This window comes from Portunus trituberculatus, chromosome 9, assembly GCF_017591435.1.
Source record: "Portunus trituberculatus isolate SZX2019 chromosome 9, ASM1759143v1, whole genome shotgun sequence".
NCBI classification, from domain to species: domain Eukaryota; kingdom Metazoa; phylum Arthropoda; class Malacostraca; order Decapoda; family Portunidae; genus Portunus; species Portunus trituberculatus.
The window spans coordinates 2320820-2334560 of NC_059263.1; the positions used below are offsets into that span (position 1 = coordinate 2320820).

General features: G+C 46.6%; 1 long non-coding RNA gene across 2 annotated transcripts; it reads left to right on the plus strand.

The window, feature by feature from the left end:
- Window positions 1-1360: 1360 nt before the first annotated feature.
- Window positions 1361-4306, plus strand: LOC123501197. Of its 2 annotated transcripts, none has more exons than XR_006673586.1 (3): window positions 1361-1423; window positions 2178-2395; window positions 3607-3876. It is a non-coding gene; the product is annotated as an uncharacterized LOC123501197 (long non-coding RNA). The 2 variants fall into 2 exon arrangements; XR_006673585.1 differs by lacking the exon at window positions 1361-1423 and adding an exon at window positions 4269-4306 and having other exon boundaries at window positions 1639-2395; window positions 3607-3788.
- The last annotated feature ends 9435 nt before the right edge of the window (window positions 4307-13741 follow it).

The following is a 13741-nucleotide window of genomic DNA, read 5'->3' on the forward strand; positions in this document are numbered from 1 at the left end:
CCTGGGCAAGTTTTCCCGATGGGGCTTAATTTTGTTGTGGTGAGATAATAAATGCAACATAAGGATTATGGAGCCCGCGCTTCAGTGTTCCCGGATGTTACCTCCCGCCCGGCCCCTGCCCCGTCTCCCGAGCTCCACCCCTGTCCCCCCCGTGGCAACCTGCGGGTTCCAATACTTTTTTTGTTATATTCTCTAAAAATAATATTACGCTTCCATGATGTGTTTTTATGGTTTTTCTAAATATTTCGATGTGTTTGAAGTGTGTTCCGCGCCTGTGTTCGGTAAATATGTGGCATTTAGTGGTGTTTTATTGCTTAAATATGAGCTGCCATAACCGTCAAAATTTTCCATCTCTCAATTTCAACTTTTTTATTTCGTGCTGTAACTGGGCCTTTATTGTATCAGAGAACTGTCTGTACTTTTTTAAGCGTGAAATCAATCCATTGAGTGAAATATATAGACTTTGAAGTGGTGTTTTGTCCCGTTTAACGTAAGTTTTATTTTTTCGATTTTATTTGTTTACGTTTCTGTTTGACGGTCAAACTCGTTGTAGAATGCCTTAAAAGAAAGCTCAGACTCTGTAGAATGTGTTAAAATACTCACCAAGTGAAAATAGGTGGACTTTACAAGAATTTTAATGAGTTTAGAGTTTAATGGTTTTGTTTTACATAAATGCTCTTTCACTCATTCACTTCTGGTTCTAGGTCAGTGTTGGATGCCTGAGAAGAGAGTTTATATTGTCTAATATTTTTCGAAAGAAATATAAAGTCGAAATGGCTGGACGTTTTGGCAGCGTTATAAGTGGAAATGTTTATATACATTTTATATACTTAATTTAGACAGTTTTTTAAAATTAGTTAAGCAGGAGATGTTTTGATGTTTTGGATATTAATTAAAGTATCTATCAAGTCATAAAAAAGTAAGCATTCGGCCTTGGCTTCGTTTTTTCTTGAAGTCATTTTTAAAATTATTTACGTAATTCAGCGGAGTCACCCCTGTTCCCGCGCTCTTGATGACGTCACAGCCAAGGTGGTGAGCCCAAGCCGACGTCCCTCCCTCCCTACCGCCCAGTTCGTCGATATTTTGCCTAATATCTAGTGATTTCTACGTGTTTTCCTGTGTTTCTTGGCTCAGGTGTGTAGATATTAGTAGCAGAAGGAAGAAGGAAAGATAGATAAAGGATTGTGAGGAGGAAGGAAGGAGAAAGGGAGGAATAAGTGGAGGAGCAGGCAAGCCACAATAGGTATTCTCCCTCCACTTCCTCAATATTTTGCCTAATATCTCGTGTTTTCTAAGTGTTTTGATGTGTTTCTAGGCTCAGGCGTGTAGATGGGAGCAGGAGAAGAAAGAAAAAAGGAAGAGGACGAAGAAGAAAGGAAAAATGGAAGTGGAAGAAGAGGAGGAGCCAAGCCACAATATTTAGGTAAGTCCCCTTTTTAATGTTACCGTTCTTTATAACGCATTTTGGTGTTTTTGGGTTATATCTGAAGTATTTTGAGTGTGTTTGGTAGTGTTGCAGGGTGTTTTGGGTATATTTTGTGTGTTTTCAGTGTGTGTTAGATGTTTTTAGGTATATTTTACATATCTTTAGTGTGGTGTAGAGGAGTGTTTGAATATATGGGTGTGTTCTGAGTGCGGTTAGGGAAATTTTGAGGTGTTGTATGGTGGATTGAATGTATTTTAGGTTAGTTTTAAGGGTTTTAAGTGGTCTGTGTGTGTGTGGGTGTGATTTTGGTATTTGTTGGGTCTTTTAAGTGGTCTATGCATGTGTGTGGAGTGTCTTGGGAGTGTGTGGGTATGATTTTGGTGTGTGCTGAGTGTTTTAAGTTGTCTGTGCGTGTATGTGGAGTGTGTGGGTATGATTTTTGGTGTTTGCTGGATGTTTTAAGTGGTCTGTGCGTGTGTGTGGAGTGTCTTGAGAGTGTGTGGGTATGATTTTGGTGTGTGGTGGATGTTTTGAATGGTCTGTGCGTGTGTGTGGAGTGTCTTGGGATGATTTTGGTGTGTGCTTGGTGTTTTAAGTGGTCTGTGCATGTGTGGGGATGATTTTTGGTGTGTGCTGGGTGTTTTTAGTTGAGTTATGGGTTTATTTATTAATATTTTGAAGTGTTGCATAGTGTTTTGAGTGTGTTTTGGATTAATGTCCTCACTTTTGTTACTCTTGTATAATTTCATAGTATGATGGACGCAGCTGAGGTGGGCCTCCGCTGTGGCCAGGCAGTTCAGCCTTGCCGTCAACCTTCCATGTGATGAGTGAATTGCCGGTTGAGCTGGAGTGTCCTGGTATTGGGGGCTCGTCTGGTATTGCAGACAACCATATGTGTAACCTTTTCGTGAAGAGGTCCAGTGTGACCCCTGGTAGATTTGTGATGGTGTCCGGCACAGCGTTGAAGAGGTAAACACCATTGTGTGAGTAGCAGTTGTGCATGCAAGTCTTTATTTTATGAGCCGTTGCTTCTTCCCTCTTCACATAGCACAACCGCCCTCTTGTTGAATGTGGTCAAGTTGTATGCCCACATTTGGTACAAGGCCCTCAGGATCTTGGGATTTTGAGCATTTTAAAGTAGTTTGGGTGTGTTTTGTGGTGTAGGGGTGTTATTGGTGTATATTCTGATTCTGATTTGTAAAATGCAGGGCAGGCATGTTTTTTGGGGGTGATTGAAGTATTAGTGTTGTCTTTCATTAACCGTGTTACTGAAACAGGAGTCTTTTAGAAATACAATTTAGGCAACCACTGTTTTTCAAAGTCCACAGTTAGGAGGAAGTTTGTTCTTAAGAGTGTTTTTGCTTTTGATTTGATAAATATCATGTCAATAGATAATCAAACATCTCTTAAAAACTGAAGGGGTTTGACTGTGTTTTTGGGGCGTTTCTGGGGTGTTTGAGGTGAAAGAGTGTGTTTTTGTGGTGTTTGAGTGTTTTGGGTGGTTTGGGGATATTTGGTGTGTGTTTTGGGTGTTTAGGAGTGTTTTTGAGGATTTGAGTGTGCTTTGGGTATGTATATGATGTGTTTGGTGGTGTTTGAATGTGTTTGGGTGATTTTTAGATGTGTCTCTCATCTGCGTGTTGAAACACACCGAAACACCCCAAAGCACACACTAAGCACACCAAAAACATCCCAGAAGACCCCAATACACCCCAAAACACACCAAAACAAGCACACTCTGAGCACACCAAAAACACCCCAGAAGACCCCAATACACCCCAAAACACACCAAAACACACTCTGAACACAACATAAACACCACAAAACATACTCAGAATATCAGGATGAGGCTGTGTGAAGGATATTGGAAAATAGTTTTCCTCATAGAATGGAAAAGTGGAGTGGTGAAGTTGTTCTCCCACAGATTTTAACCTTGTGTTTCTAAGTTTTTAATGTTTTTTTTTACATTATTCGTGTGTTTTAATGTGATTTTTAATGTTTCCGTATGTTTTTCATTCATTATTCCTGTGTTTTGGTGTTTTTTTTAATGTTTCCCTTCGTTTTTCTTATATTTTGTTAGGTTTTTCTAATTTTTTTAACAATTTAAGCCTCCTTTCCAAGCTCACCAAAGCTAGCCTAACCAGACACCCCAAACCACTTGCTCTGTCTCTCTCCTGCAGGCCATGAGGGAGGCGGTGGAGGTGTGGGGGGTCCAGCACGCCATCACAGACAACCTGCAGTTCATGCTTGGTATGGGACACACTGGGACAGCCTCGGATTGTTGGTGGGAGCAAGACAAGGCTGTGGCAATTTTGCCACTCAGACCTGTTGCCATGTTATTATTATTGCACATCCTAAGAAGGTGTGTGTATGTGTGCATATGTGTGTTTACCTAGTTGTATTTACTTAGTAGTATTGTACAGGGTTCGAGCGGGCCTCATAGCGTCCTGTCTCCATGTCTCCATTTATCCAATTTTTTTCCTTAAAGTTATGCACCTTATGTGGTGTAACAACTTTACCACTCAATGCATTCCACTTTTCCACCATTCTATGAGGAAAACTATTTTCCAATATCCTTGACACACTGCCTCATCCTGATCTTCTTTACATGTCCTCTTGTCCTTTCATCTTCTGTCACCAGCACCAGGTCTTCCTTGTCTATTTTGTTCAATGCCATTGACTATCTTGTACATTGTTATTAGGTCCCCTCATTCTCTTCTATCTTGTAAGGTTGGCAGTCACATTTCCTTCAGCCATTCTTTGTATATTAGGTCCTTTAGTTCTGGCACCATCTTTTTAGCAATCTTCTGTATCTGTTCTAATCTTCTTATATCCTTTTCAGAACTCGTGGAGACCACACCACAGCTGCATATTCCAGCCTTGGGCATATCATGCTTGTGATGATTTTTACATCATATCTTTGTCCATGAATTGAAATGTCATTCTTATATTTGTCAACATTTTACATGATAATCCAAATATCTTGCTTATATGTTTTTTTGGGTTCAGATTTTCCTGTATAATCACTCCCAGATCTTTTTCCTCTTTAGTCTTCATTATTTGTTCCTTATCCATCAGGTAGTTCCATACTGGTCTTCTCTTACTCTTTCTTAGTTCCATTACGTGACATTTCTTGGCATTAAACTCCTATTTCTACTTCCTGCTCCATTCATAGATTTTGTTTATATCTTCCTGTAACAGCAAAACGTCCTCCCTGGTTTTGATAACTCTTAGCAGCTTTGCATCATCAGCAAATAGATTAATATAACTGTTTACCCCATTGTGAATGTTGTTTACATAAATCTGGAACATAATGGGGGCTAACACTGACCCTTGTGGCACTCTGCTAGTTACTTTACCCGAAGTTGAGTATGTATCTCTGATCACAGTTCTGATTTCCCTGTCCTTCAAATAATCCCTTATCCTTTCTTATAAGGTTCCTTGCAATCCTCCTATGTTCTCTAGTTTCTAAAGTAATCTTTCATGAGGGACTTTATCAAAAGCCTTTTTTATGTCCAGGTATACTGTGTCCACCATCCGTCTCTGCTTTCCAGTCCTTCTATAACCCTTGAGTAGAAGCTTAATAAGTTTGATACACATGACCGTCCTGTCCTGAACCCAAATTGTCTGTTCTATATGACTTTTTCTTCTTCCAGATGTTTAACCCATTTTTGTTTGATAATTATTTGACACAACTTCCCGAAAATGCTTGTAAGTGACGCTGGTCTGTAGTTTAGTGGTCCAGTTGCCTTTCATCCTTTAAATATCGGTATTACCTTGGCTGTCTTCCATTCTAGTGGAACTTTCACTTCATTTAGTGAACTTGTAATTATTTCCCAAATTGGTGTGTGTGTGTATTTACCTAGTTGTATTTTACGGGAGGGGAGCCCATGGTGGTGTTGTCCCGTCTCTGTATCTCGCAGTGTCTAATTTTGTGTTCAAGTGGTGGTGGTGGACTTTGCACACACTACCTCTCTGTCCAGTTCGTTCCATATATCTATCACTCTATGGGGGAAGCTGTAGTTGTCTTTTGTGAGTTTTAGTCCATGTCCTCTTGAGTCCCTTGTGTCCCTCTTCAGCAGGTCCATCCTATCAGGAAGCTCCATATTATTCATTATTCTGTAGATGGTCAACAGGTCGCCTCTTTCTCTTCTCTGCTCCAGTGTTGGTCAGGCCAGTCTCTCCAGTCTCTTTTCAGACGTAAGAGCCGACTAGGTTGGGGCCAGTTTGGTGGCCGCTGTTTGTAGCCTTTCAATTTTTGTGATATTCTTCCTGGTGTGAGGTGACCACAGTACTACTGCATATTCCAGTCGTGGTCTGATCAAGGATGCCATTAACTTTTTCACTCTATCTTCATCAATATATGTGAATGCAATTCTAATATTTCTCAGTAAGTTGTAGGTCTCACCAACAATTTTATTGATATGTTTATTGGGGGACATTTCCTTTGTTATGAGAACTCCCAGGTCCTTTTCACTTTCCACCTTCTTAATCTTCTCTTCTCCAAGTTTGTATTGTCTTGTTATCCTATTTTTGCTCTTCCTAAATTCCATTATGCTACATTTCTTAATGTTGAATTCCATCTCCCATCTTTTCCTCCATTCCCATAGTCTATCTAAGTCCTGCTATAGAGTTCCACCATCATCGTGCGACCCAACTTTCTTCAAAAGTTTGTGTCGTCTGCAAAGAAACTCGTGTAGCTTTAATTTCTGTATGGGTGACTTTTGACGTGCTGGAATGCATTCCCTACTATTACATGTTGTAATGGGTTCGGTATAAGATAATTTTGATTTACGGTGAGGTTTTCAGGAATGCATATGTACCGTATAACGAGCACTTACTGTATATTGTTATGATATTGTATTTTTGATTGATTGATTTCAGCTTCAATATGGCCTGTGAAGGAAAAGCTATGTAATCTATTTTCTGTATAGCATGTTTATTGTTAAGTCCTCGTTTGTTAGTGTGTCGTGCATGAATACTTTTTTTCAACCTGACAATTAGTCGTATGTTGTATCTATGGTGGTGTTTGCTTGATTTAGGTTGAACCAATACTAAAGTGTGCTTATTGTGTTGTACAGTTTTGTGCATGAGAAGTGAATGTTATTACCTTTAGGTTTTCCTATTACACTTGTGTGTAGTTTGTATTGCTTTGCTTTACATTGTTTTTGCTTTGCCTCACTGATTATATTCATATCCTTGACCAAATATACTTTATTGCCAGTCTAACTGGTTTTCATGAATGGAAAGACAATGGTATGATTTTTTTTTTTTTTTTTTTTTTTTTTTTTCTGAATTGAAACATGTTTGTTTGCATTGATGTAGGATACCTAGCTATGTGTTAAAATGCTTAATGTATATTTGACTTGCTTGTGTGACGTCTCTGCTTTCCATACTCTTTAGTGATATTTTGGCTGTAGACTAGTTCTTACCCCTCCTCCATCCCATGGACTATAAGGAGCTTTAGGGCCCTACGAGGGAGTCCCAAGCTCCGCCAGGTGTTGTAGGAGGGACAGTACCCTCTCCAACTCATTGTAAACACGAGAAGATCGGGTACTCCCAGTGAGATCTTCAACGAATGCCCGGATTCTCGGCGTGTTATAGTACGCCACTTTGCGCATGTTTGCGTCAAACAGGTCGCCCGCCGCCGCGTCAGCCACGACCTGGACATCAATCACATGTGACTGATTTCCTTCCAGCAGACTATATCGGGTACCGCACGCTAGCCTCTGTAGGGATGGCAGGCTCACGGCGAGTACGATACCCCGCCCGCTGGAGAGTGGTGATGTATCTCTCCAAGATCCCGTTATGTCTAGCAAGACGCTGACCTGCCACGGCCGGACACTGCTGGAGAATGTGTCCCAGGCTTTCGGGCCTGTTGCCATAGCAAAGGTCGCATCCTACTGCGGTCACTTGGCGGCCTCGTGCGCTGCTGACCTTCGTCGGCAGGAGATTTCCCCTGATCTTCACTGCCTGTACGTAGGTCCCTCCACGCATGAGCCGGGATCCATCACCCACCCACGAGGCGGAAATGGGGGTAAGCGAGGCACCATCCAATCCTTTGCCATCTTGGGAATTGACCAACCGGTTTTGCCATAGCTTCCTCTCCTCCTTCCTCCGAGATGTCAGGGAAGACTCGGGGTCGGAGGGGCACTGCACCCGAGCTATGCTCCGGACTGCCTCGTCTCCAGACTTCGACAGCCTTGATAGTAAGTCCGCCCTCAGCCGGGGGACACGCGTCGTAAAAGAGGCCACGCCAAGACCGCCATCCCCCACCTCCGCATGGAAACATCCCATGGGGCTATCCTTAGGGAGGTGGAGAGCGGTCCTGACGAACCTTCTCACTTCGCGGTCCATCCTGCCAAGGGTTGAGACCCCCACCTCGGAACACATCAATGGGCATAGCAGCCGAGGGAGAAAAACTTGGCGCAGCATCCACATCTTTTGCTGGGGCTTAGCTGGGCACCTTTGCAGGTAGCCCAGCCCTTGACCAAACGGGCCAACAGGATAGAGGGACCCTCCGCCCAGTGAGTAGTCCCAACCTGTACCCCAGATAGCGGTAAACTTTCCAGGGCCAAGGCCCGAATCGGCTGGCCAGCAATGTGGAGCTGAATATTAGACTGGACCCATTTCTTCCCCTTTCCGTCTGCGGCTATCCCAAGGGATGCGCATTTGCTGGGACCTACCTCTAGGCCTAGCTCCAGTGCCTTTGCCGTTACAGCATTGACACTGGCCTTCAGCCCAACTGGGCTAGTCGCCAGCAATACCACATCGTCGGCGAAGGCAAGGTATCGGAACATAGTCCCGCCAAGCTCAACGCCGACCTCCTCGGTGACCGCAGACAGGGCCCAGTCCAAGGTCAAGTTAAAAAGCATAGGGGACAGTGGGTCCCCCTGCATGACACCTCTGGTAAGTTGCACTTTCGTGCCGTCTAGATCAGTTGTGGCCTGCTCCAAATTTTTACCCACGAAGGCGGAAAAGTTCTCCCCTAGCCCCCATCTACGGCAGGCCGTCGTGATGGCGGGATGTCCCACGGAGTCAAAGGCTTTCTTGAAATCCAAGAAAGCCATATACAGAGGTTTGGTTTGTGTTGTACAGTTTTGTGCATGAGAAGTGAATGTTATTACCTTTAGGTTTTCCTATTACACTTGTGTGTAGTTTGTATTGCTTTGCTTTACATTGTTTTTGCTTTGCCTCACTTGATTATATTCATATCCTTGACCAAATATACTTTATTGCCAGTCTAACTGGTTTTCATGAATGGAAAGACAATGGTATGATTTTTTTTCTGAATTGAAACATGTTTGTTTGCATTGATGTAGGATACCTTGCTATGTGTTAAAATGCTTAATGTATATTTGACTTGCTTGTGTGACGTCTCTGCTTTCCATACTCTTTAGTGATATTTTGGCTGTAGACTAGAGTCAAGCTCAACAGGGTCTTCTTTCCCCGCTGTTAAACGCAGGCCCGTTCCCCTGCCTGTGGGTTCGCTAGATAGTAGATAGGGACAGTGGGAATCTCGTTAATCCATTCATGCGCGTCACTAATTAGATGACGAGGCATTTGGCTACTCCCGGTCCTCCCTACTACCCCTACGCCCCACATGGCTCCGCTACTAAGTAGAAGAAATGAATCCTCCACCAGGTTACGGCTCCATGCGGGGCGCAGACCATCCTTACCCAACTGATCCACGACCTACATACCGTAGGTCTATTGTGGGAGAGCACCCAAATACCGTCATCTGGGGTCGGGACTTCCAACCCCATTGTACGTACGCGTACGTATACAACAAAACCCACCACCAACCACCACCAGGGAGGAAGCCCACGGGGACAATGGGGAGAACCTATTTGCGTTTAGCAGAATTAACTTTCACGGGGGCTTCTCTAAGCCCCCGTGTGGGCGCGGCCCACATCACACCAGCCGGGCTCCATCCGCCCGTCTTACCCGAGCCCCTGAAGTCCTTTTAAAGCACGGGGCAATTCTTACCCCCTCCTCCATCCCATGGACTATAAGGAGCTTTAGGGCCCTACGAGGGAGTCCCAAGCTCCGCCAGGTGTTGTAGGAGGGGACCGAAAGTACCCCTCTCCAACTCATTGTAAACGACGAGAAGATCGGGGTACTCCCAGTGAGATCTTCAACGAATGCCCGGATTCTCGGCGTGTTATAGTACGCCACTTTGCGCATGTTTGCGTCAAACAGGTCGCCCGCCGCCGCGTCAGCCACGACCTGGACATCAATCACATGCGACTGATTTCCCTTCCAGCAGACTATATCGGGGTACCGCACGCTAGCCTCTGTAGGGATGGCAGGCTCACGGCGAGTACGATACCCCGCCCGCTGGAGAGTGGTAATGTATCTCTCCAAGATCCCGTTATGTCTAGCAAGACGCTGACCTGCCACGGCCGGACACTGCTGGAGAATGTGTCCCAGGCTTTCGGGCCTGTTGCCATAGCAAAGGTCGCATCCTACTGCGGTCACTTGGCGGCCTCGTGCGCTGCTGACCTTCGTCGGCAGGAGATTTCCCCTGATCTTCACTGCCTGTACGTAGGTCCCTCCACGCATGAGCCGGGATCCATCACCCACCCACGAGGTTGAAATGGGGTGCGAGGCACCATCCAATCCTTTGCCATCGTGGGAATTGACCAACCGGTTTTGCCATAGCTTCCTCTCCTCCTTCCTCCGAGATGTCAGGGAAGACTCGGGGTCGGAGGGGCACTGCACCCGAGCTATGCTCCGGACTGCCTCGTCTCCAGACTTCGACAGCCTTGATAGTAAGTCCGCCCTCAGCCGGGGGACACGCGTCTTAAAAGAGGCCACGCCAAGACCGCCATCCCCCACCTCCGCATGGAAACATCCCATGGGGCTATCCTTAGGGAGGTGGAGAGCGGTCCTGACGAACCTTCTCACTTCGCGGTCCATCCTGCCAAGGGTTGAGACCCCCACCTCGGAACACATCAATGGGCATAGCAGCCGAGGGAGAAAAACTTGGCGCAGCATCCACATCTTTTGCTGGGGCTTAGCTGGGCACCTTTGCAGGTAGCCCAGCCCCTTGACCAAACGGGCCAACAGGATAGAGGGACCCTCCGCCCAGTGAGTAGTCCCAACCTGTACCCCCAGATAGCGGTAAAACTTTCCAGGGGCCAAGGCCCGAATCGGCTGGCCAGCAATGTGGAGCTGAATATTAGACTGGACCCATTTCTTCCCCTTTCCGTCTGCGGCTATCCCAAGGGATGCGCATTTGCTGGGACCTACCTCTAGGCCTAGCTCCAGTGCCTTTGCCGTTACAGCATTGACACTGGCCTTCAGCCCAACTGGGCTAGTCGCCAGCAATACCACATCGTCGGCGAAGGCAAGGTATCGGAACATAGTCCCGCCAAGCTCAACGCCGACCTCCTCGGTGATCGCAGACAGGGCCCAGTCCAAGGTCAAGTTAAAAGCATAGGGGACAGTGGGTCCCCCTGCATGACACCTCTGGCAAGTTGCACTTTCGTGCCGTCTAGATCAGTTGTGGCCTGCTCCAAATTTTTACCCACGAAGGCGGAAAAGTTCTCCCCTAGCCCCCATCTACGGCAGGCCGTCGTGATGGCGGGATGTCCCACGGAGTCAAAGGCTTTCTTGAAATCCAAGAAAGCCATATACAGAGGTTTGGTTTGTGTCGTACAGTTTTGTGCATGAGAAGTGAATGTTATTACCTTTAGGTTTTCCTATTACACTTGTGTGTAGTTTGTATTGCTTTGCTTTACATTGTTTTTGCTTTGCCTCACTTGATTATATTCATATCCTTGACCAAATATACTTTATTGCCAGTCTAACTGGTTTTCATGAATGGAAAGACAATGGTATGATTTTTTTTCTGAATTGAAACATGTTTGCATTGATGTAGGATACCTTGCTATGTGTTAAAATGCTTAATGTATATTTGACTTGCTTGTGTGACGTCTCTGCTTTCCATACTCTTTAGTGATATTTTGGCTGTAGACTAGAGTCAAGCTCAACAGGGTCTTCTTTCCCCGCTGTTAAACGCAGGCCCGTTCCCCTGCCTGTGGGTTTGCTAGATAGTAGATAGGGACAGTGGGAATCTCGTTAATCCATTCATGCGTGTCACTAATTAGATGACGAGGCATTTGGCTACTCCCGGTCCTCCCTACTACCCCTACGCCCCACATGGCTCCGCTACTAAGTAGAAGAAATGAATCCTCCACCAGGTTACGGCTCCATGCGGGGCGCAGACCATCCTTACCCAACTGATCCACGACCTACATACCGTAGGTCTATTGTGGGAGAGCACCCAAATACCGTCATCTGGGGTCGGGACTTTCAACCCCATTGTACGTACGCGTACGTATACAACAAAACCCACCACCAACCACCACCAGGGAGGAAGCCCACGGGGACAATGGGGAGAACCTAGTTGCGTTTAGCAGAATTAACTTTCACGGGGCTTCTCTAAGCCCCGTGTGGCGCGGCCCCATCACACCAGCCGGGCTCCATCTGCCCTCTTACCCGAGCCCCTGAAGTCTTTTTAAAGCACTGGGCAATTCTTACCCCCTCCTCCATCCCATGGACTATAAGGAGCTTTAGGGCCCCACGAGGGAGTCCCAAGCTCCGCCATGTGTTGTAGGAGGGGACCGAAAGTACCCCTCTCCAACTCATCGTAAACGACGAGAAGATCGGGGTACTCCCAGTGAGATCTTCAACGAATGCCCGGATTCTCGGCGTGTTATAGTACGCCACTTTGCGCATGTTTGCGTCAAACAGGTCGCCCGCCGCCGCGTCAGCCACGACCTGGACATCAATCACATGCGACTGATTTCCCTTCCAGCAGACTATATCGGGGTACCGCACGCCAGGCTCACGGCGAGTACGGTACCCCGCCCGCTGGAGAGTGGTGATGTATCTCTCCAAGATCCCGTTATGTCTAGCAAGACGCTGACCTGCCACGGCCGGACACTGCTGGAGAATGTGTCCCAGGCTTTCGGGCCTGTTGCCATAGCAAAGGTCGCATCCTACTGCGGTCACTTGGCGGCCTCGTGCGCTGCGGACCTTCGTCGGCAGGAGATTTCCCCTGATCTTCACTGCCTGTACGTAGGTCCCTCCACGCATGAGCCGGGATCCATCACCCACCCACGAGGTTGAAATGGGGGTACGCGAGGCACCATCCAATCCTTTGCCATCGTGGGAATTGACCAACCGGTTTTGCCATAGCTTCCTCTCCTCCTTCCTCCGAGATGTCAGGGAAGACTCGGGGTCGGAGGGGCACTGCACCCGAGCTATGCTCCGGACTGCCTCGTCTCCAGACTTCGACAGCCTTGATAGTAAGTCCGCCCTCAGCCGGGGGACACGCGTCGTAAAAGAGGCCACGCCAAGACCGCCATCCCCCACCTCCGCATGGAAACATCCCATGGGGCTATCCTTAGGGAGGTGGAGAGCGGTCCTGACGAACCTCCTCACTTCGCGGTCCATCCTGCCAAGGGTTGAGACCCCTACCTCGGAACACATCAATGGGTACAGCAGCCGAGGGAGAAAAACTTTTTTTGCTGGGGCTTAGCTGGGCACCTTTGCAGGTAGCCCAGCCCCTTGACCAAACGGGCCAACAGGATAGAGGGACCCTCCGCCCAGTGAGTAGTCCCAACCTGTACCCCCAGATAGCGGTAAAACTTTCCAGGGGCCAAGGCCCGAATCGGCTGGCCACCAATGTGGAGCTGAATATTAGACTGGACCCATTTCTTCCCCTTTCCGTCTGCGGCTATCCCAAGGGATGCGCATTTGCTGGGACCTACCTCCAGGCCTAGCTCCAGTGCCTTTGCCGTTACAGCATTGACACTGGCCTTCAGCCCAACTGGGCTAGTCGCCAGCAATACCACATCGTCGGCGAAGGCAAGGTATCGGAACATAGTCCCGCCAAGCTCAACGCCGACCTCCTCGGGGACCGCAGACAGGGCCCAGTCCAAGGTCCTTGACCAAATATACTTTATTGCCAGTCTAACTGGTTTTCATGAATGGAAAGACAATGGTATGATTTTTTTTCCTGAATTGAAACATGTTTGTTTGCATTGATGTAGGATACCTAGCTATGTGTTAAAATGCCTAATGTATATTTGACTTGCTTGTGTGACGTCTCTGCTTGATGTGATCAACTATGTAGCTTTTGTCTGCATGTACACCAATTTACTTTTCTCTATATATACCTTACTTCTTTTGCTTGTTACATTTATTGTGTATGGTTCAAAAAACTGAAATTCACTCAACATGTTGTGTTCCATTATAATCATTAGTGACTCAAGTATTTTCTGTTCTGTGAAACTAAGCCCC